The sequence below is a fragment of the Carettochelys insculpta genome, chromosome 4 (genome assembly GCF_033958435.1).
Source record: "Carettochelys insculpta isolate YL-2023 chromosome 4, ASM3395843v1, whole genome shotgun sequence".
Taxonomy (NCBI): Eukaryota; Metazoa; Chordata; order Testudines; family Carettochelyidae; genus Carettochelys; species Carettochelys insculpta.
The window spans coordinates 44,109,347-44,133,082 of record NC_134140.1 but is presented as its reverse complement, the minus strand read 5'-3'; the positions used below and the strand labels follow the sequence as shown (position 1 = coordinate 44,133,082).

The 23,736-nt window shown below is 40.6% G+C and overlaps 1 protein-coding gene across 5 annotated transcripts in view; it reads left to right on the top strand.

Moving 5' to 3' along the window:
• RBM47 (RNA binding motif protein 47) overlaps positions 1-23,736 on the top strand; it is a 105,883-nt gene that overhangs the window by 28,920 nt on the left and 53,227 nt on the right. The window contains exon 1 of one of the 5 annotated variants that reach the window (XM_074992653.1): positions 13,555-13,602. The exons of the other annotated variants lie outside the window; for them this stretch is intronic. The gene's annotated coding sequence lies outside the window, so the exon portion shown is untranslated. Of the gene's footprint in view, positions 1-13,554; positions 13,603-23,736 lie in introns of those variants that run through there. 5 annotated transcript variants of the gene reach the window in all.

Sequence of the window (23,736 nt, the reverse complement as noted above, 5' to 3'; positions counted from 1 at the left end):
TAAACCAGACTTCCTCAGCCAATATCGCTCCTCTTGCCTTTTTCCTATCATCAACAAACCTCATCCAAGAAGCAGTTTACAACTCCTGCTCCTCCAACCCTGGATCTCGTCCAGGTCAGACTCTATTCTCTTCACGTCACTGAAAGTGTTTTAACCAGGTTTCCTCTTGATCTCTTCCCAGACACGTTGTAGGAACTCTGCCCATCCTAATCCTTTGTGATCTTTGGTGTTGCTGCTGCAGCTCAGTCTCAAGCTTGTTTTTAATTTTATACTTGTTATACCATAACTATGGAAGAGGGAGGACCAAAAACTCAAAATATTACGGGCTAGATTCAGCCATTCCTCATATATGTAGCCATTCCTCAATTTTTTAGCCTTCACAACATTGTCTTTTCCTGAAGCTATGTTGCATTTTCTTAAGCCTTCCCATACAGGCCATGAAAGAAGCATGAATCCTCTGGACCTGGTGGACAGGGTGACCCTAATGACACAAAATAAAGGGTCCACAATGTAGGTGGCAATGTAACAAACATTGCTTCTTTAACATTAGAAATTATTATGAGAACAAAAAGGATTTCATCCAGGTATTTTACATGTTTTATATGTTCAAGGCTGATTCAATCTGAGCAGTGTCACTCAGCTGTAAGAACTTCTATATGCCTTGTTGTCTTGTGCATTATTCTTTAAATTGAAATGATGGTCACCTCTTGAGGTTCACATACAACATATAGGCTACGTCTATGCTATCCCAAAATTTCAAAATGGCCATGCATTTCGAAGTTTACTAATAAAGTGCTGAAATACATATTCAGCACCTCATTAGAATGCCAGCAGCTAGGAATAAGGGGGTTTCGAAGTTGCTGGGGTTCTTTCAAAAAGGACCCCCGTCTGGATGAGCCGTGCGGCGGTGAGCCATGGCAATTTCGAAGTGCTGTGGCTGCTGGCATTCTAATGAGGCACTAAGTATGTATTTCAGTGCTTCATTAGTAAACTTCAAAATGGCCATTTGCATGGCTATTTTGAAGTTTTACGATTGTGTAGACACAGCCCTAGTGTACCTGCTGAGCCAAATAAAGAGTCTGTACATAATCAAGCATTTAGGTGGAATATTAAAGTAATATACTGAATGTGTCAATATTTAACCCTTAGGAAGCTAAAGAATTTGCAGTTCGCTGTTAACATAATGAAATGGCAGCAATCTAATCAGGGTTCAAATTCTGCAGCCTGGAACAACAGATTTAATGCATTATAAATAAGTCTTTGTATAATTTCTTAGAAGTGCTTACATTTTATAGCACCTTATACCCAGTGATGTAAGTTTTGATACCTAAAATGTGTGCTGAGTTCTTGTGAAAATCTGACCCAATATTCTCTTTTATCCCACTGTAAAACTATTTCCTGGTAGAATTGGACTCATTCACAGTCTTCTTGTTGGGAAAAGTCTGATCTAGTGTGTGTTGATATCAATACCTCTGACATAAAAGGCTGTAGCTGCAGACTGCCTATTGGGGTGCAGACTGCAAAGGGAATGAACTACAGTAATTTTCTTCCATATCCGGCATTCTATTATCCAGAACTCTCAAAGCAACTGGTATTTTAACCACAAGTAAAGTTTAGTTACATTTTCCATAAGTACAGTATAGTGAAAGTAATATAAATAAATATAGCAAATACAGTATAAGTTGACAATGTACGGTACTACTGTTGGTAAATAAAGTACTCTGCATACATTTTTATTTCTTTCTTAATATCTAATCTTGTTTTTCTTCAGTGTTATGCATCGCTAGGTATAGCTCTTAATTATTCAGAAAATTTGAATATTTGGCAACCTCCCAGTCCCAGAACTGCTCGATATGAAAGAAGTTTACTGTATCACAGATGCATGGGTTCTGAACTCTATTGCAGTAGCTACATGCTGCAAGAATCTATTGCCATTTCTTCCCTTGCATGGTACCTTACTTTGTTCCTTCTAACATCAATAAGACTATGTGTGAGATAAGAGGAATGGCTGAATCTGGCCCGTGATATTTTGAGTTTTTGGTCCTCCCTCTTCCATTGTTATGGTAATTAAAGTATAAAATTAAAAGCATCTATGGGAAATTTAGGCTAAAATCTATTGCATATAAATGCTGTGGGCCAGAAGCTGAGTGGGTGTAAATAAGCATAACTTCCTGGTAGTCGATGGAGCAATACTGATTTGTGCGAGCTGAGGATTTGGTATTGTGTAAGTACAATGCATATTCTAAGTAACTGTCCGTACGACAGAAGAGATTAATTTTACTCCTACTGAAACAAGCAAGCTGGCAAATTATGTCATTCTTCAAGTACCGAACCAGTGCCTCAGAAGTAACTAACCGATTAGTATGTGGTTGCTGCATATATGTAATTTTTTTCCTCCCTTCAAATAGGCAAATTATATATAACCAACAAAAATAACATTTGGGCTGCATCTTAGCTTTTTGCCCCCCACCTTGAAAAGTACTTGACTCTGATCGATTTTATACTGAGTCAAAACAAGACAGAGCACAAAAACTGAATTTTAAAGTATGACGTCCATCTCAGCATAAGACAGGGGAGAAGGAGTTGGTGGTTATATTGTAACCTTTAGTCAGGCCCACTGGCAGGGGAGGAGGGATATGTGTATAGGGGACAATTGCCCCTGGGTCCAGCCATTCAAAGGGGTCTGGAGCTCCAGCCACCCCCGCTTCTACTTTTTGCCCCTTTGAAACAGCGTGGCAGTGCTGCTCCAGCTACCCACAGCTGTAAGGGAGTGCGGAGGGGGCCCAGTGCCATGACTGCCCTTGGCCCCGCCCCATCTGCTCCTAGTCCCACTCCTTCCAGGCCATGGAGCCAGGCCCCCCTCCCATCTTGCCAAGGGCTTTTAGCGGCTGTTGGTGCTGATGCTTTTAGACCAGTTTTTAGTGCACTTACACACAAGATGTGGGCGACGGAGGTTCAAATTCTCCAGTACCTGATGTAGAGCAGGAATACAAGTGGAACATCAGGAGAAGCTGAGAGACTCCTGTCCCAGAATAACCTGTAACCCAATGGTTAGGACACTTACCTGAGAATTACTGCTCCGTATCAGGTAGAGAGTGGGTTTGGACCTGGGTGTCCCACATTCTGAGTGCCCAAGAAGTGGGTTAAAGTCTACAAGAGAACAGCCAGCTCTGATCCAGTAGGTGTGCTCTGGTCATATCCACTGGATCAAGCCCTGCAGGAAACACCTGGTTTGAAGATCACACTAGGGTATAAGTTTGTGGTAGGTATCTGGGCATTAGGTGGCTTTCCATGTGTCCAGAGGCAGAAATTTAATTGCAGGTACTTAGCTGTGTGAGGAAGTTAGATGCCTGCAGAGGCTGAGTGGGCGTTTTGAGAAATTACATTTTGGATTTATGTGCCTTGTTTAAATTCTGCATAGATTTGCAAGGTGTGACTATGCTTGCATTTTTTTTCTTTTTTTTTTTAAATAACTTGCTTCCTGGTTGAACTTTACTGTAAATGTGAGAGCCACACATGTAGAAGCAGGCCAGACAGCTACAAGGAAGTATTTTGAAGTACTTGTCTTCAGTGAAAGATTGCTGAATCACCATTGTACCACTTTCCCACAAAAAGCAGATAATATCTGGACAGTTGGATCTTCTAAGTGAAGTGTGCCTATTTTGCTTTCTAAACTTTTTTGCAAAAAGCAACAAGTAAAGAAGTGAGTAGACATATTTTATCTCTCTCTTTTTTTTTTTTTTTTAATTCCTTCTTACGTGGGAGGTTCTCTCAGCAATTGTAGGATTTTGTATTTCTTGTAACCCATCTTTTGCTTGTCAGCTCTTTAAAGATAGAAAATCTCTCTGGAAACTTATTTGCAGATTTCAAGTATTTTCTCCCATCAGCATTCAGTTTTTCAATGGAATATGGCCAGTTTTTTTCCAAGTTGATTGCTCCCCTAGTCACAGGTGACAGAACCCTCCCTACTGAAAACACTGATGATGCCAGCATTTGGGTTGGCCGTGCTATTATCTCCTTCTTCAAAAGCACTCACATTGTTTGTAAGAGCACTTGTTCTCTGCTCTGGGAAGAACTAATTTTGCATTAGCTCATGACCTGCAATTCTTTGCCTTATAGAAAAGGGTGCTGAAGCTATAGGAGAAGTAAAGAATAGGCACAGAAGTTGCAGTGGGTGAACTCCTATAGTGGCCATGTAGGGTATGTTTACATCAGGTGTGGGGAAGCTTTTATGGGTTGGGGGCCACTGACCCACAGAATAATCAGTTGGGGGGCCATATAAAAGGGAGAAGCAAAAAATCAAAAGAAAAACCAACAACAAACAAACCGAAAACACCCTCACTGATGTGGCCCCTGACTGAGACACCTCACTCCCCTCATGCTCCAGCACTCAGAGCAGACTGAGGTCAGGCAAGATTAACTTTTCTGGGAGCCAGGGTGGGACCAAAAATTGTGGGGCAGTTCCAGGTTCAGGGTGTGGGAGGGGGCTTCCAGGAAGCAGGTGTGAGGTCTTTGGTGGGAGGGAGGGTGTAGGAGAGGGCTGGGGGTGGCTGTTTGGAGTCTGGGTGGGATGGAGTGTGCAGGAATGAGCTGGGGTGGGGGGATATGAGTGGGAGGTTTAGATGTATAAGTGAGCTGGGATGAGCAGTTGGGGATTCAGGAGTGGCCTGGAGGTGAGGAGTCTGGGCAGGAGGGAGGGTCCAGAAACAGGCTGAGGGTAGAGGGCCTGGGCAGGAAAGGTGGGTGTAGGATCAGGGTGAGTGCCTGCGTGAGATGGGGAGTGTAGGAGCAGGGTGGGGATCTGGGAGAGGGCCACAGGAGCAGGGTGGGGAGATCTGGGCAGGAGAAAGGAGCAGGAATGGGCTGGGACTTCAAGCGTCTACCTCCTCTCACTGCCACCACTGCTGCCTCCCCCTCCCCTGGCTGGGGAAATGGTAATGGCAGGAGAAAGCCGCTGCAGGGAGGGATTCTGGCCAATGAGAGCAGTGGGGAAGCCTCTCTGCAGACAGCAGCTGCCATTCCCTGAGCCAGGGGAAGGGCAGGAGGAGTGGCGGTGGCTGTGTCTAGATCCCGGTGCCACTTTCGCCCCCAGCAGAGCCTTTGAACCGGATCTGGACTCAGGTTGCCTGATACAGCCTGAAAGGCTCAGGGCTCCCCACCCCACCACAGGCTGGATGCACTGGAAGGGAGCGCTGAGCCTCAGGGTCCGGATGCAGGCAAGCTGTGATCTGGATCTGGACCAGAGGCTGAGGGTTCCCCACTCTTGGTTTACAGTGTAGCTGGGAGTGAGTCTCCTAGCCTGAGTAAATGGAGTTTTCCAGTAAGGTTCATGCTTAAAATAGTTGTGCAGATGTTACAGGACTTAGACATTGAAGCTCAGGCTCTTAAACCTATGGGGTCAGATGGGCTGCAACACCCACATTGCTATTTTTAATGTGCTAGCTAGCACAAGTTTCTCTGTCACAACTCTATCTACCTGCACTGGGAGACTTGCTCCCACTTGCAGCATAGATTTACCGCTAATATCTCAATAAGCACAAAGTACTATGTTCAAGTAACAACCAGAATACATGATGCTCTGGTGAATGCCATTTTCTAATCATTGCTAAGGAGCAAGTTGCCCATGAATGCTCTTGGAGCCTTGTTTGTGTTCCTGTTTCCTCCTGCAGTAGAGATCCTTAGAGCCCCACATGGGCATCCTCCTCTGAAGGTCCATTATCATTTCACCTTGACACCCAGTTCCCTTACAGCTTCCAAAGGTTGCCAGCCCTTTCCCTTAAGAGGATGGCATACAGTTCCCTTTGGAGTTTAACTCTGCCCTGATATGTTTTGGAAGGGCCTAATGGAGAAGCACAAAACTTCCCTAATGCCAGGAAGGGGGGATCCATCTCAGTACATCTCTGCAGTGCTTATTGTTCTGATACAGCCAGTTCTTTATTCTGAGCATGAACTTTTAGAGCTTCTGCTTTTTAGAGCAGCCATAGGGAGTTGCTCCTGGCTGCAATGAGGGATTCATCTTCTTTTGGCTGCACTGTTTATTGGTCTGAATATTGCCATGAAGGATGAAACACAAACATACCTTGAATGAAGTGAGAACTACTTATTATTTACTGACTGGTGCAGAAACTCATGGGAAATAGAAATTCCCTGAGTAACTGACATTTAGCTGATAATGTTTCTTCCAAAAGCCTATAGATTTTAGGTGCTTTTTCCATTTCTGAAATGTACACCTTTTCTTTCTTTTGCCTCCAAACCAATCTGAGGATATAATTTTTCTGTCATAAATTAACATTTGACTCTACAGCTAGAATGCTGCATGACACAACGCCTCTCCCATTTCCAGTAAGCAAATATTCAAGTGTTATAATTGCCCTTGAAATCTATGTTCTAGGACAAAGGTTGAACTCTGAGAAGAGAGAGAGTGAAATGCCAAGTTTCTGTGGATCACAGTTTCTTCTTTCACTGATATGTTAATCAAAAACTTGCCCTTGGCAATCTGTGTAAGCATGATATGAAGAACTTTGGAATAGATGATACAGAGATGGGCTGAACTTCCTGAGAAATATTTGAGTCACTCTGAATGTTGTACAAGCTGTGAAAAACTTCTCTTCGTAACTCAATCCAGGTTTATTAATCCTTATAAATAGTTTGGAGAGAATGTCACCCTGTTTATAGATTTGTGCCAAAACGGTGAGAAATAAGGTCCATCTCTGGCACTGTCTTGCCTCAATCAAATCACTTTCCCTCACTGTTGTCCTCATCCGTAAAATGAAGATAAATGTTAATATCTTCTAACAGTGCTTTGTAGGGTTACTTACTCATAATTTGATATTTGTACAATGCTTCAAAATGTTTAAGTGCTAAGGATTCTTCTGCTTCAATCCAAAAGCAAATGAAACAGTGATTTTGAATGAATTTTGCTGTCTTTGGAATTAATTCCTTGGAAATTAGAGAAGAGAATTGCACAAATGCATATGAGTGAAAACCTGAGTTTCACCAAGTTGTAGCATCACACCAAGATGGGAGAGATGCTTTGTCTATCGCTTGTATATCAACTTTATCTGTTAATTAACAATGTTATTTTGTTCATACTATAGCATTTTATAAGAGATACTGAGATGGTCAAAAGGAGTAGAAATTTAGATTTAATTGAGGTTAATAAGTAAAACAGGTCTGAAATTTTTCAGTAAAATATTTAGGGGGGATTGGGAAATTCTGATTAATCAAAACTGAAACTTTACACAGAAACAAAAATGTTGACAAAACTTCTCTTGAGACGATCACTCAGGTCCATGATGGAATTTTTGGTCAAAACAGGAAGACAAAGTACATGCACCTCTCACATCCTAGGTGAGAGCCCTAACTATTAGGCTATAAAATCAGTTTCTTTCTCTCTGGCGCAGTGAATATTTATTTATACAGCTTCTAGAGAAGAGATTGAGAAAAAGCCACTCCAGAATACCATGTATGTAGCCTGATAGTAAATCCTATACTTCGCTGTTGGCTGCTTTGGCATGACCATCCATCATTATTTCAAAGGACAAGTTAAAAATTACTTAAACAAGTTAGATGTCTTCAAGTCATGAAGGCCCAGTGAAGTACATCTTAGAATACTTTAGGGACTTGACTGAGAACATATGTGAGCCATTAAGGATTATTACGGTCCTACTAAATTCACAGCCATGCAAGATGCTGATGACCCCCTGTGAAATATGGTCTTGTGTCCTTTTACTCTATACTACACAGATGTCTTAAGAGAGGCAAACGTATCTCAAATTGAGTGGTCCTGACTGAAAAGGGAGTTGCAGGGGGATCACAAGGTTTTGGGAGGGCCACAGTGCAGCCACCTTTACTTCTATACTACCTTCAGCTCTGGGCAGTTGGAAAGGAGTGGTTGTAATGTTGGCCAGATGCCCAGCTCTGAAGGATTGCGAGGAGTAAGGGTGGCAGTACCATGGTCCTCCTGCCAGCAGCAATGCAGAAATAAGGGTGGTAATACTGTACCATGTTGCCCTTACCTCTGTACTGCTACTTTCAGTGCTAGGCACCTGGAGAGTGCCAGCTGCTGACCAGGGTTCCCTCCAACTTTTTCCACCCATGTGCAGATTAAATCTTGTTATGTACAGCAAGGCATATGGGAATATGCACTACCAATAGCAATTCATGCTGCTGGCTATGGGAGCAGTGGGCACTTTGCTAATTAGCTGGGCAGTACCTGAATTTCCCCTGGGTGGCTGCCTAACCACTTAGCTTACTGGGAACACTGCTGCTGACTGTGGTCCCAGCTCTGCAGAAGCAGTACAGAAATAAAAGTGGCAATGCCATACCATGCCAACTTTACTTCTGTGCTGCTGCTGGCAATAGCTCTGACTTCAGAGCTGAGCTCCCAGCCAGCAGCCACCAGTTGCCCAGTTCTAAAGGCACTTCTGCCACCACCAGCAGCACAGAAGTACAGCAGCAGTGCCGTAGTCCCACCCCTTACCCCTCCCCTCCACCGCAATAACCTTGCAACCCACACACAACTTTATTTTGGGTTAGGACCCCTACAATAACAACACCATGAAATTTTAGATTTAAATATCTGAAATCATTAAATTTATGGTTTTTAAAATCCTCTGACTATGAAATTGACCAAAATGGATGATGAATTTGGTAGTGATTATATTTGAAAAGTCAAGGAAGATGGACTGGAGAAGATTAATATTGTGCCAGTCTATCAAAAGAGGAGTAAGAATAACCCAGGGAATTACAGAGCAGCCATCTGAACTTCAGCACCCGGAAAGATAATGGAGAAAATTATTAAGCAATCAGTTTGCAGACAGCTAAAAGATAATAAGGTGATAAGGAACAACATAGATTTGTCATGAAGAAATCATGCCATATCAACCTAATAGCTTTTATATGGCAGGATAACAAGGCTTGTGGACAGTCAGAAAGCAATAGGTGAGGTGTATCTTAACATTAATAAGGCTTTGGATACTGTCTCACATGACCCTCACAAACAAACTAGGGAAATGCAACCTAGATGGAGTTGCTATAAGGTGAGTGCATAACTGGTTGGAAACTGCTTAAAAAGGGTAGTTATCAGTGATTCACAATCAATCTGGAAGGACATGTCGAGTGTGTTCTGCGGGAATTAGTTCTAGGTTCTGTTCCGTTCAATATCTTCATTAATGATTTAGATAATTGGATAGAGAGTATACTTGCAAAGTTTGTGGATGATACCAAGTTGGAATGAAAAACTGAAAAAAAAGTTGGGTTTGTTTAGTTTGCAAAAAGGGAAGATTGAGGTGAGAACTAACAACAGTTTTCAAGTACAGGAAAGCTTGTTACAAGGAAATGAAGAAAATGTATTCTCTTTAACATCTAGGGATAGGACAAGAAACAATGGTCTTAAATTGCAGCAAGGGCAGTTTAGATTGGACAATAGAAAAAGTTTCCTACCTGTTGGGGAAAATTAAGCACCGGCATAAATTACATAGAAAGGTTGTGATATCTCCATCACTGACGATTTTTAACAGCAGGTTAGACACAACCCTGTCAGGGATGATCTACTTAATCGTGACATGAGTGCTACAGATTGGACTCAATGACCTCTCGAGGTCCCTTCCAGTTTGATGATTCATCCCTATCTGGAACTAGGGGTGGGAGATGTGAAGACATCTTAACATTTTTTACAGGATGGGGAAACTGTTTCTTGCTCAGCTTTATTCATAGGCCACAGATTTCAAGGTCGGTAGCATGGTACAAAAGGAAAAGTGTAGAATTGTGATTTTAGAACTCAGGCAAACTTGGGTGTCCTATCTGAACTTGCCACAAGTCCTGTACAGAGATCACATGTGACTAAGACTATGTTGGTCACTGCCTGTAGTCAATTAAGCTTTTTCTGTCAAAGAAAAAGAATTTGCATGTACATAGCTCACAGAGAACACTTCTGCTAACTAAGGTCCCAGTTCTGCAGCACTGTAGAAATAAGAGTGGCGATACCACACCATCCTTACTTCTCTTCTCCCCTATGAAGGCCCCAGTCTCTTTATAGATAATGAATTACAATTTATAACACCCATATGAGTTAGGAAATTACTATCCTCAATTTACAGGTGGCAAAACTGAGACACAGAGAGGTTAATGTGATTTGGCTGTCATTACACAGGAAACCTGTTTCAGAGCAGGCAATAGATGCCAGCTTTCCTGACTCCCGAGTCCTATGCTTGAGTCAAACGACCACTCTTCCTGACAGAAAGGAAAGCAAATGCTTTAAAGCTCCTTGCTATCAAGATAGAATCTAAGATGATGATTGGGATTCAGCAGGGTCCACACACTGAGCACTGCATATTTCTGTAGAGTATCCCATGGCATCAGTACAACAACCAGGTGATATGGACTGAATTAAATATCAATTGTCTGCAGATGTCAAGGACAACATTTGTACTAGACTCCCATACGGTACAGACATGGGATGCAGGAATGGAGGTACCAAATGATACAAAATGCCGAGAGACGCTCATCGGAACCTTCCCTCTTTCTCCAAATTCTGGGCAAAGGACAGGTTATATAATGGGAAGTCTTTGGGCAACATAAGGAATGAGTGAAACTAATAAAATATAATTACTACGTTGTCCCTTGGGATCAGCTGTAGCTGCTAGGACACTGAAGCTAGGTCTACACAGAGTTCTGCTGAGCGCCCCTGCCAGCTGAGCTGTGCAAAGTGAGCTGTTTGGAACTGCAAATGGCTGCTTATTTGCATACTCCTGAAGCTTATTACCACAGCCATAGCAACGCAGGGTCCTGTGGCACCTTATAGACTAACAGAAAAGTTTTGAGCATGAGCTTTTGTGAGCACAGACTCACTTCATCAGATGCTGCAGTGAAGTGAGTCTGTGCTCATGAAAGCTCATGCTCAAAACTTTTCTGTTAGTCTGTAAGGTGCCACAGGACCCTTCGTTGCTGTTACAGATCCAGACTAACACGGCTACCCCTCTGATACTTACCACAGCCATGTGAAAGTTTGGTGCCGGTACTACAGAGACCATGTGGGTGTGCCTCTACCAGCTAAACCTGCCTCTGTTGCCTGTCCTTATGCCTGAAACAGTTCAGGCATAAGGAACTGGCAAGAGAGGTGGGGTTAGCTGGCCAAGGCATGTCCACACACCATCTGCAGTGCTGGCACCTCCTTCTGCTAGCAACAAACTCTCACATGGCTATGGTAATGAGCTCCAGGGGTATACAAATAAGCAGCCATTTACAATCCTGAGAAGCTCACTGCATTGCTCTCTTGGCGGCGGCGCTGAGCAGAGCTCCATGTGGACCCAGCCTGACTGTTTCTGAGAACTGTCTAGGCTCATTTACATGTGGGCAGGGCTGTGCAAATAGTGCAGAGTACAGGTACAAACCAAGCTCAGTTTGCTTGCAGGAATTGTCAGTGAACCAGCCACTGCAGGGTCACATGCAGATTTCAGTTCTATGACCACAGAAGGCAAACAGAAGACCCAATCCTCATCTGTTCCCAGGTTATCCCAAATGCCCATCTTTCTGGCACACAGGAGTGCCACCAGTGTAGTTGGTTAAGTGACTTTTCAGTTGACTGATAATTTAAAAAAAAATCATTTTAGGTGAACCAATAAATTAAAATTTTCAGTATTTCTGACAAATCAAATAGTTAAAAATGATTGAGTCAAATAAAATATATTTTGAATCTGAGCATGTTTTTAATGGTTAAAAACAAATAACACTTCTAAATGAAGTTATTTTGAATACAAATAATTAAATGTTTGTATTTTTCAAAAATTATTTGTTTTCTGACAGAAACAATTTGGCAAAATCGACACTGATGTCGAATCTGCATTTTCACCAAAAAAAAAAAAATTGGTTGAAAAGTTTTACACAGCTCTAGCAACTGACTAATCCACCTTCCTCTCAGCTGGTCTCTCAGTCCTTCCCCTTGTCTTTAAGTGCTGCATAATAAATGTCACTGACCTCTAATCTTTTCATGAGTTTTCTGGGGTTGGGTGTAGTTGTGTGTGACCTTCAGCATCAGCCCAGGTATGTGAACTGTTCACCTGCCTGTGGCTATTTTTACATGACTCCACCCTGAACTGTGACATGATTACCCAAAAACAGGCCTTTGCTTTCATATTAGTATAAGAATAGCATCATAATAAAAATCATCTATAATCTCTGTCAGGAACCCCCTTTAATGTATTAAGAACTGAGATATTGCCTGTTCTGTACCATCTTCAAAACACTCAGTGAGCCTCTTTATTGATGCTGGGAATATTGTTACTGCCAGCACAACTCAGTTAGGGCAGCCAACGTAGCTCAGTCTTCATATATGAGTATGGAAAGCTTCCTAAGTTGTACATTTGCCCCACTGATTTACAGCTGAGTACAGGAGGTGGACCAGGAAAATATCCTCTCTTTCTGTGACACAACAGGATTAGTCTACTCAAAGTCTAGTTGCCAACTGGAATGCTAGTAAATCCATATTCTGTGGTGTGTGTCAGATACTGTTCTGTACATTAGTTGTGCTCCAACTAATACACTGGCAAAATTTTCCAAATGTCAGTGGATTGAAAAAAGGTAGCTGTAGGAGAACCCAGTAGACAGAGAAGTATCATATGTAGATTTGGGATTAATTTTTGTTGTTGTTGTTTGGGTGTGTATGTCCGAGTACCAGAAGTTAGAGACATTTCTTCTATGTTATTGGACTGTTGAATATGGTACAGTCATTTGTTTAAACCACATCTGTCATTTTCAAGTTAGTTCACTGACAGCTCCGCTTTTGGGACCAGTGGTGGTACTTTGTCAAATCAGATAGTTTCACTGTTTTAATGCAAGTTGGTTTCTGCTCTCCTCCATTTGTAATTGCTATCTTGAATGGAATGCAAAAAGTCTGGTTTGGGACTAGTAGAATTTTAACTTTCGGTAACTTTGGGGAGGTTGAAAAGTGGGGGCAGATTTTCTCATTAGGAAAGCACCTACTAGGGAACTTCCTTTTACATTTATTTTGCTTGTCACTGTGAATTTGGTTCTGTTCCCTTAATTTTACTATGTGATTTCAGAGTACAGTAGGTTTTGGGTTTTTTGAAGTTGTAACTGTCATGGGGATGGCTGTTCTCTGTGTTTAAGATTTATTTAGAAACTATATGCTCCACTTTATTAACTGTTTGTCAGTTTTTCTGTTAGACACGCCTAGGCTTGCTTGCAGACTAGAACAATAAAGGGAAAGGTTATCATGATTTACTCTGTGAAAAATATTTATTAATAGTCCTGCTGATGCAGTTTTTTTTCTCCTAGCATCCTTCTCCTACGCCCCCTTTCATCGTAGAAATTTTTTTATTTCCGGGAAGGAGGGAAATAAAACTAAGTTTCTTTACCACATTTACATTACTCTGTACTGCATATATGTGTCTTTGTGACCATGATATCGTGTTCTTGCAATGGTGTTTGCACGGAGGGTGGGACAGAAGGTTGCTTAGTGTCTCGTAAAACATTTACCAAAAGCAGTCAGCCATGGATTTGAAGGGCATTCCATTGCCAAGCTGCCTGTGGGAGGGGAGAGAGAGAGTGAGAGAGCACGAGAGCACACCAGGTACTTGCCAGGTACTGTTTCATACTTTACTTTCTGCTTGTGTTAGAAATTCAAAAACAGCAATGGTGTATGACTGTAAAGGTTGCTAAAAGTTTGCGTAGCAGAACTCAAAAATCAAAACAGTAACTAGCATTTCTCTTTATAGTTTTGTTTTTGTCACATATAATTCAATTGTAAATTGTAATCTAAGTCATCAGTTGATCAGTGTCTGTTTACATTTGATTTTTTTTAACTGCACAAGCAAAACTCATGAGAATTAAGTATTACATACCATGAGCTTTTTCTAATGAATTAAAACGAACTGTCTTCATTTTATCCTGTAACCAAAGGGTTAGAACAAGAGTCAAGGCTTTTTAAAATAAAATGTGTAATTCAGTGATAGAAACAGGGATGTGGTTAGTGACTCACTCTTTTAAAAGACATGCTAAATGTTGAATCTAGCTTTGCTAAAAGGGGCAGAATTTTTCAGGATTTTTTTTCATGTGCTGTCCAAGTTCCAGAATATAGACAAATCAGAAATCAGGTTTATAATTTCTTTTAATATAATCCACATACAAAAAGACAGAAGTGGAACTGAGTAATTTCAAAGAACTGCTCTAAGAATATTATGCATAGAAAAAACTATATCCCATGATATAAAGTGGTTCAACCAAATGATAATAATGTCCTCCTCTTTGTAATATTATATTTCAATAATTTTATCATTCTTTGAGATATAAGCCTTAACAATGACCAAACCACCCCACCCACCTGATATCCCAACTTCTTCTCAGGTAAAATCACAAGGATGATTTTTCAGTAATAGCTTGATGAATAATAAATATGCATGGTATGTAAAATTCTATGATTGCCTACAATATGTTCTGAATCTAAAGGGAAGAGTTAAAATAGAGAAAATAGATCCCTAGAAAGGGGAAATCTTTATTTATTTATTTAAAGAAGAAAAATACTAAAGCATCCGTTGCTTCAGATTTCCTCTTCCTAAGTCAACCCTCTGCAGTTGTACTTAAATACCGCTTCGATGTGAGGGAATGCTCTATAAATCTGTGTGTTGCTTAATGTGTTCAGATGCGAGTGAGTTTCACTAGATTCACTAGATAGCCCTTGCTGCTGGGTGCTACTAAAGATGAACAGTCCTTGCAGTACATTACAAGTTGCTTAAACCAAATGTGATATTGATGTGTCATATTGCATTGGGCCACTAAAAATCCTAGTACAGAGTGTAATTATCACAGCTCCTGCAAAATAGTGAAACAGTTACTGGATAACAAAGTATCTGGAATCCCAGAACCATGAGCTGTAAATAAATGAAACAGGCCTTCAGAAATGTAAAGTCTTGTCCTTCAGTTTTCGCACAGAAAAGCAACACTTGTATTAACAACAATCCAGGGGGTCACCAGTGACTTTCATTTCTAGAACTCATGACAAATATGAGTCTTATACTTGCATACAAATAATTTTCTGTGAATGTCAGACTATAAATTGTGCTGATGTACTGTAAGAACCTTTGGGTTACAGTCTTTAAAGAGTACAGATTTTATCTGAGCTCATGGACTGGATTAAAAACAGTAAAAATCTGAAACAAAGGACAGCAACAACAACAACATTATCTTGTCTCTTGTCCTGTGATGATAGTTCTATCAAGTCACCATAAGGAAGAATTAATGGATTAAATAGAAAGGATAAGACTGTCGACAGAATTTGTTCAGTCTCTCAGTCCTGTTTACACTTCAAAAGACCTACTTCGGTGGGGTTCCCAATGCTGTACATCTGTGAATGTTATTTTCAAATGTTTGTGCAAGAATGTGAAGTAACACCATCAAAAAATACGAATTTCAATATAAAGAGACCATATTACTTAAAAAGTCCATGAACCAAAGCTGTAGTTGTCCATAGTCTGCTGTTGAATTAAGGTTCAAATGTCGATTGCTCTTAAATTTTGTCTCATTTTTCCTTGTATCAACAGAGACTTCAAGACATGCTGTATTCCCTATATAATGATATCAAAATTTTGGCTAATACAAAAACTGAACTGACTCTGTACAGTGACTGGCAATTTGACAGGGCATAAGGTGACTCTGTTAATTCATTAAGAACAATGTGAAAAGTGTCTGTATTTGTCAAGGACCAGCTGGCAGTAAAGCCAGTCTGTGGGGAACCCACCGAGCTCTGATAGAAAGGGACCATAGGAATATGCCGGCTGACATGAAAGCTCAGTAGCTATCCAGTAGCTGCTCAATACATTTTAACCTGCTCCTGTGCTTGATCCTGATATAGCCTCCACTGTCTCTAGCTTTGCTTTGCTCCTGCCTGAGGCCATACCTCCTCCTGCCCTAGCTCACACCCTCTTCCAGATCTGTGAGTTCTCACCAAGACCCTCAGTTCCACCTTCTGCCTATGATTCCATCCAGGCCTGCTGACAAGAGCAGGAGGGGCAAAGGGGCAACTCCTTTGTGGCCTGTGGTTTGAAAGAGCCTGGCGGCAGCAGTTCCCAGAGCCCCAGACCCTTTAAATCGCTGCCAAAGTCCTTCATGGCACACTCCAGGCAGCACTGAGGGCAGAGGGCAGGGTGCTGTGATGTGGGCAGCACTGCGGGCTGGCTGCCCCCAACCCTGCCCCTTTCACAGAGTCCATGCCTCTTCCAGGAGCATAGAGCCACCCACACCGCTTGCCTAGGGGCCTGATGAGGCTTTCAGCTCTGCTGACGCCATCTAATTCTTCAGTTTAGGCTTTGGACTCTCATTTCCTGGTCTGAACACTGGCTTCACTCCTAAATCTGCCCCATCTGCAGTCAGCTCAAGTTGGTAGGGCTGATTCTTGTTCCAACCCACTAGGCTAGACTGCCCATAGCTTAGTGCTGAGACCATTTTAATTAGTTCACTTCTTTTACACTTAAAAACATGTAGACTTTTACTTGTGCGGGGGGGGGGGGTGCTTTGTTTTTTTCCTCATGTTACTGAAGGGATTTTTCCCCCTCTCTCCTCTAGAACTGTGAATATATTTGTATCGCAACAGGATGCACTGCATTAGGACACCTTCTCTATATTGAGCTTATAAAGACCAAACATAAGAAAGTTATGAGTTAAATAAATGACATACTCAAGAAATAAAATATGATTAAATGCTACATTTAAATTACAAATGGAACCCACTAAACCCCAGGTCTGAATACCTCTGACCTCTCCAGAATTTCTTATCTGAAACTGATGACTCAGGACCTTAAATAATGCAGAGTCTCACAAATCCTTACATTACTAAACCACTGCACATTCTAATTTACACACCCAAATATAAGGCATGGTTTCTCTCCAGTTTTCAGCCAACAGGTATTATAGTGAGGCTTGACATTAACTAATAGGACTTACAAAACATACACAAAAAAATTCCTCACATACTGTATAATAATCAGTCAGAATTAAAACTGCACTACAACTGACCAAGTAAATTAAGATATTTTAGGATACAAAATCTTGGCTTTTATATTTTTTATGTTTTCTCACTTATTTGTAATATTCAATGAGTTGTAGTGAGCCTTACAGTCATTAGTTTATGAAGAAGGAAAAAAATTAAAAAGACCCTGTTCAAAAGCTTCCATCTATGTTCCATGATTGGAATGAATAAAGTCTGACACTTTGTAAGAACTGATAGGAGACAAAGGTCATCTGAGGAGGGTGTGTCTTAGAAATGAAACTGTACAACTCAAATCGAAACCTTTTCTGTTGTTGAATGGAGGAAGTTACAGTCTGCAGATGGAAACCAGTAAGTGTTTTTTCATCCGTTTCATAGGGCTTCAGTTCACTACCCCAGCCCTTCCCTCCCTACCACAGACAGCATGCAAGGCAGGAACAAAAACGGAGGCCATGGCAGTGAGGTCTTTTTATTATTGTCTCTGGTGAATGCATGTATCATGCTTGGACCCCCTTCCTTCAAAATGCTTTCTGTGCTCATAAGAAAAGGAAGAGTGACCCCTGAAGGATTAAATGGAGAGGGACCATATGAAGCTTTTCTGGACTGATTAGTTCAAACTGTACCAAATTCTCAGTTTCAAATTGTCAGACAAGTATTCCTTGACAGATCGAGACTGTATTTTTTAACCTGATTATTGACATTTATACAAGCTTTCTCCTAAAATCGGTCATGGACAGCTGTTGTGCAACAGTGTTCCCTCTCTTCTGAGTGCTTGGGTTGTGCTCAGGAGAGATTCAGGTGCCACCCAGCTTATCAGGGGAGCACCCACAGTGGACAGCATGTGTTTGTATTGGTGGTTTGCATCATCGCCTATCTTGGTGCTTAGAACGCTAGGCGGAACACTGCTGTACAGTACGGTGTTCGCCTTTCTACGGCCCTCAGAAATTGGTCATACCATTCCTTTACTTAGCCATGTGTGTACCCCAAAAATGATAGGTGTTGACTTAAAGAACTTTCAATGCAATTTCGCAGGGACTTACACAAGTGTTCATCTTTTTATTGACTTCACAGGGATTCAGAGTATAAAACATGCATGAAAGTCTTTGCAGGAATCGGATGATGGGCTAAGGTCCTGATGCTGCAAACATGTTTTGCTGGGCATAGCATTTGTTATTGCAAGTACTCTTCAAAAAGAGTATCTTTTGTGCTTACTACTATGAGTTCAGTGGGATGGCACATGGTAATAAGCGCTGTGCTTGGTAGGGTTTCCAGGATCAGACCCTTAGTTAGGCATAATGCAGCAAGGAATGACCACAAACTGAGTAAAGAGGGTTGTGGGGCAAACCAGGATTACATGAATGAAAAGATTACAGAAGGTGCTTATGATTCCATATATGTTTTAAAAATATATATCAAACCATAGGCAAAATGTCTGGAACAGCTGCTAAGGTATTAAGGTGATCAAGGCTATACAGAAAGATGGAGGAATGGATGGAAGGAGGGGCAGATGGATATGCTGGAGGTCAGTGATGGAAATAAATGATAGAGGCTAGTTTTATACATACAGCACAATATGAGTGCACAAGTAGGGAGAACCTCTTGTCCAAGCATCTATCTGTAACTATACCTATGGGTATAAAGCTGTGTCTACACTGCAAAAATAACTTCGAAGTTGCTTACTTCAAAGCTGAGCATCTACACACACTCGGGAATGGAATAAGGACTTCAGAGTTGGGCTCCCAACATCAAACAAAGGGAAAATGTGTGTAGACTCTCTGCTGGCTACTTTGAAGTATTGCTTAACTTTGAAGTTAGTTCCTAGCGCAGATGCATCCTAAATGTTATATAAAACCACAGTAAGGGAAAACAAAATCATACAGACAGACCAATGGAGAAAGGAGATAAAGGGACACTGGAAAGGAACAGCTGAGGTATGTCCTAATTTAACTTATCGGCAGTTGAAAGAGATCTGTCTCCATCAAAGCTTATTAGAATAATACTATTCAGATAAGAAAAACCAAGATGGCGGCGCCAAGGAGGAGTAAGCCAGGAGGAAAGAACACAGTCTTCTTGAGGCACTTTTTACTGGTCCTTAGGGTCTGACCCGAGTCTCAAATTTATGCGTATGTTGAAACAACAAGAAGTCTGGTAGCGCCTTATAGACTACCAGATGTTTTGGAACATAAGCTTTTGTGGACAAAGACCTGCTTTGTGCATCTGATGAAGTGGGTCTTTGCCCACGAAAGCTTATGCTCCAAAATATCTGTTAGTCTATAAGGTGCCGCAGGACTTCTCACTGTACAACTAACTCTCTGCTAGGAGTTTGACAGAGTTTAATTACAAAATAATGAAATAGAAGATATTCCTAATTGTAAAAGTACTCTCCTCCTTTCCAGTGTAAGGAATATGTGTGCCATCTCACAAGCCTGGATAGAGGGACTAATCATTTCTGCTCAGATAGGGCTACAAAACACCATGTTATCCATGCGATAAACCATAGTCATTTCTATGCAGTACCAGTCTCATCCCTGTTTGATAAGATCATTAGATTTAAAGAGTATGCTGTGAAATGTTTTGACTCAAACAGCAGGTGGTGGATACTTACAATGCTCTGTTAAAAGCAGACAATACTGCTTCTACTAGGTAAAATAATGTACACAGTTCTGGATACCTTTCAAAACAACTGTTTTTGGTCCAGATGTCATAGTTCTTCTGGAGTCGGAACTGTTTCTTTTTCTTTTTCTTTCTTTTTAATCATTTAAGGTAAATAGAATAACTTCTAATGTCAGCAACTTTCTTACATAAGCAAAAAATGGAAGATTCATCTTCATAGTGAAACTCTTTTTAAACTAACAAGGACCCAGTTGCACAGCGGAGGAACAAACCAGAAGTGGTGAAATTAGATTAAGCAAGAGAACATGGAATTATATTCACAAGTGAGATTGTAGTAATGAACCACTATAGGATGAAATTCCCTGGTATTTGCATTATAGTGCATTATCTTAACTGGGATATAATAAGCAGTTAGGGTTTTCTCCAGCAAGGTATAGAAGCATGTGAGTAATATTAAACTTGTGAGCTGCACCACTGAAGTCAGTGTGACTGGTCACGTGCATAAACACACAGGATCCTAATGAGCGTCAAGATAAAAACAGGCAACGTATAGTGGAAAAGTAGAATTCCACTGTAGAATTCTTTGGTAAAAAAATTACATGTAAAAAGTCTGTCAAAAGAAGTACCCAGTATTACTGCATGCAAACAAATCTGCTATATAAGCATGGAATTTTACCAGGACACTTTCAAGGCTGGCAAACCCATATTTTTTATATTCCTGTCTCCCCAGCAAGAGCTGCCTATTTATCTACATTCTTGCATAATATTAAATCCTATCTCAAAAATGAGGCTTGAATACACCAAAAATCTGAGATGATGTGTTCAGTATATAGTGCAATAAATTCCTAGTATAGCATTTATTCGGATTAAAGTTTTCCAGGAATGGGAGTGTGTGTGGTTGTATTTGAGGGCACATGTGCAGATACACATCCTGAGTTTATTAACATTTTGCTTGCCAAATTAATTAATTGGGATTTAAAATGGTAAGAGCTCTAGTCATTGAGGCCTAAGAGCTTTCTTCTACAATCAGTTGGCTGCAAAAAGTGTAAAAATTTTGGAGGAGTCAAATTTTGGTATTATTTCTTTAGGAAAATGTATAATTCTGCTAACAAGACTGACTTGAGAAGATAGGATCAGTGTCTTCTATACGCTTTTGGGAAGTTTGACAGAGTACAGTCCGTATTTCATTAAAATTCAGGTTATTCCAGCTTTTTAGTTATATTATTACCTTTGTGGGGATGGAAAATTAGGTTTGGCCCCAAGATCGTGGTTTGTCAAATTATCTTCCTGCAGCTGGCTCCCTACACCTGAATTATGCAGCACCATTGAAGCTAGTAAGTTTACACGTATCCTAAATGCTTGCTTGAGTAGTCGTCCAGAGCCTCAAGAAATGTCTGTTTAATTTTAAAAACATATTTATTGCTTATTTTAATAGATATAATTAAGTTTTGTATTATTAATACTGGGCTTGATTGTACAAACTTTTACGTGAGTAAGAATTACCCATGTGAGCAAAGATTTCAATAATAATCTTCATTGGGTGCATCTACACTAGGATCTAAGTTAGGCACTACATCAAAGTAGCCAGCAGAGAGTCTACACACATTTTCCCTTACTTCCAAGTTAACTTCAGAGTAGGAAGCCCAACTAAGTCCTCACTCCATTCCCGGGAATGGAGTAGTGCCCTACTTTGAAGTTTAACTTAGAAGTAGGGTGTGTGTAGACACTCAACTTCAAAGTTATTTTTGTAGTGTAGACAGCCATTGTTTATACAAATTTTCACATGCTGCAGAAACATTCAGAAACATGTCATCCAAATACTTCCCAGCCTTCTAAGCATTGACTGAGACACCAATCCTGGAAACACTTACGCATATTGGCATGTTAGGTATTTGATATCAAACTTCTGTGGGCCTACTCGGTGCTTAAAGTTAAGAACATGTGTAAGAGTCTGTAAGAGCAAGGCTTAAATGATTGTTTACCATATATACTTGTCAAGATTTGGCTATGTGTGAAAACTGTAACTAATGTCAGACTTTTTTAATTTCTAAGATTATAATAATGCTAACAAAAATAACTCTCCAAAGCTTAAAACATATGGAGTCAGATGTCCACACATTTTATTATTAAATATAGCACTTTCAGAATCTTTCTTTGGTGACCTCTAGCTTTTTACTTGGGTTAAACTGCTAAGTCAGTACTCTCACTGTAAATCTCTGTTGAATATACTACACAGAGAAGCCCATAAATTCAGCTGAGATGCCATCTACATCTCAGATGGTTCTCTTCTACATACACTACAGCATGCAGCTCACCCCTTAGAGACATTCTAGATCTATAGAACTATAGCCTCTCAGCTGTCCAATATAACTACAGTTTGCTAGTTCCCATCAGAACTTTTGCTGTATTAGTTAAGTATGATTTCACAGTTAGCTGACTGAATAACTGATTTTTTTGGTTGAGGGGCAGTGCCAAAAAATGCGAAAAATAATGCAGTTTAAAAACAAAACTGAATTTTTGTATCTTTTCTTGCAAACTATAGATAGATGGATAGATAATTACTGTTCTGGGAATACCAGCACATGATGTTCTGAAAAGAAATTTTTCCCTAGGGCTGGCAGTTGTTGCTGGGTCTCTCTATGCATAATGGACTCTGGAACCATGAGGGTCCTCAGCAGCCCACAGGAATCCAGGCAGGGTTTTCTCTGGATTTGCCAAAAGTTTGCTGAACCCAGATGTTTCAGGTGAAACATTCTGAACTGAGTGAATCCACATTTTAAGTTGAAACTTTATTTCACTGGAAAAATAGTTCAGTTCTAATCACAATATTTCAGTGACAGCTATAGTATGAAAACAACAAGGAGTCCTGTGGCACCTCAAAGACTAACAGATTTATTGGGCACAATCTTTTGTGGGTAAAACCCACTTCATCAGATGCATGTATCATTAACATACAAGACACATGTCTACATATTACCCATGCATACGTGCAGCCAACATGGATTTTATGAAATCTGCAAGGTCTGATAGGTCAAAGGGCCTCTTGAGTCAAACTCTGTCCTATGAGCTGGGCCATCTTTTTGACACCCATGATACAGAGGAGATATTCATCTGCGCTATAGTGGCAGTTGAAAATTCTCCAGTGCCAAAGAATCCCCAGCTGGCACAGAGTTAGTGCAGCTGGTAGTATGCTATGCCATCTCCTCTTCCTCCTGGTGTATAAAGGATTTGTCCTGGGTCTGCTAGGGAAGAAGGAGCAAGGGTGGGGAAGGGCTAGAGCATATTACACTTCAGTAATTCTCTAGAAGATATAATGAGCCCTTGAGGGCTGTTAGAAGCCAAAAGAACTAAGAATGTCCCAGCTACTACTTACCAGTTAACCCTTGTACTCCACATAGAGTTCTAAATTATGCTGTTGGTTAAATTAGCTCATATCAGCCTTAAAGATCAGGGTAATACAAAACACATGGATGGCCTCCTGTGTGTCCTTCCTCCAGCTATGCTGAGAAGAGCCCTAGTACAGCTATGGATCTAGCTCTGTATGGGCCAAGCCTCCATAAACATAAGGAACATGAACTCTGGCAAGTCAAGTATAATTAGGGAGACTAAAAAAGAATGTAAAAAAGTAACAGCAATTTATTTTAAATAGAACGGAGCCAAACAAACAAACAGTAGGACTGTTGGATGAGTGAAATGCTACAGGAGCGCTCAAGAAAGATAAGGTTATTGAAGAGATGTTAACATGAATTCTCTGCTTTGGTCTTCACATTAAAGGATGGGAAGGAGATTCTCACATCTGAGCTATTCTATTTTAGATGACAAATCTGAAGACTTGTCTCAGATTGAAATATCAGTAGAGGAGGTTTTGGAACAAATTGATAAATTAAACAGTAATCAGTCACCAAGTCAAGATGATATTCACCCAACAGTTCTGCAAGAATTCAGATATGAAATTCTAGAACTACTAACAGTGGTATGTTACCTATCACTTAAATAAGCTTCTGCTCCAGATGACTGTAGGATAGCTAATGTAACACCAATTTTTCTTAAAGGCTTCAAGCAGTGATCCCTGCAATTACGGGCTGGTAAGCCTAACTTCAGTACTAAGCAAATGGGTTGAAACT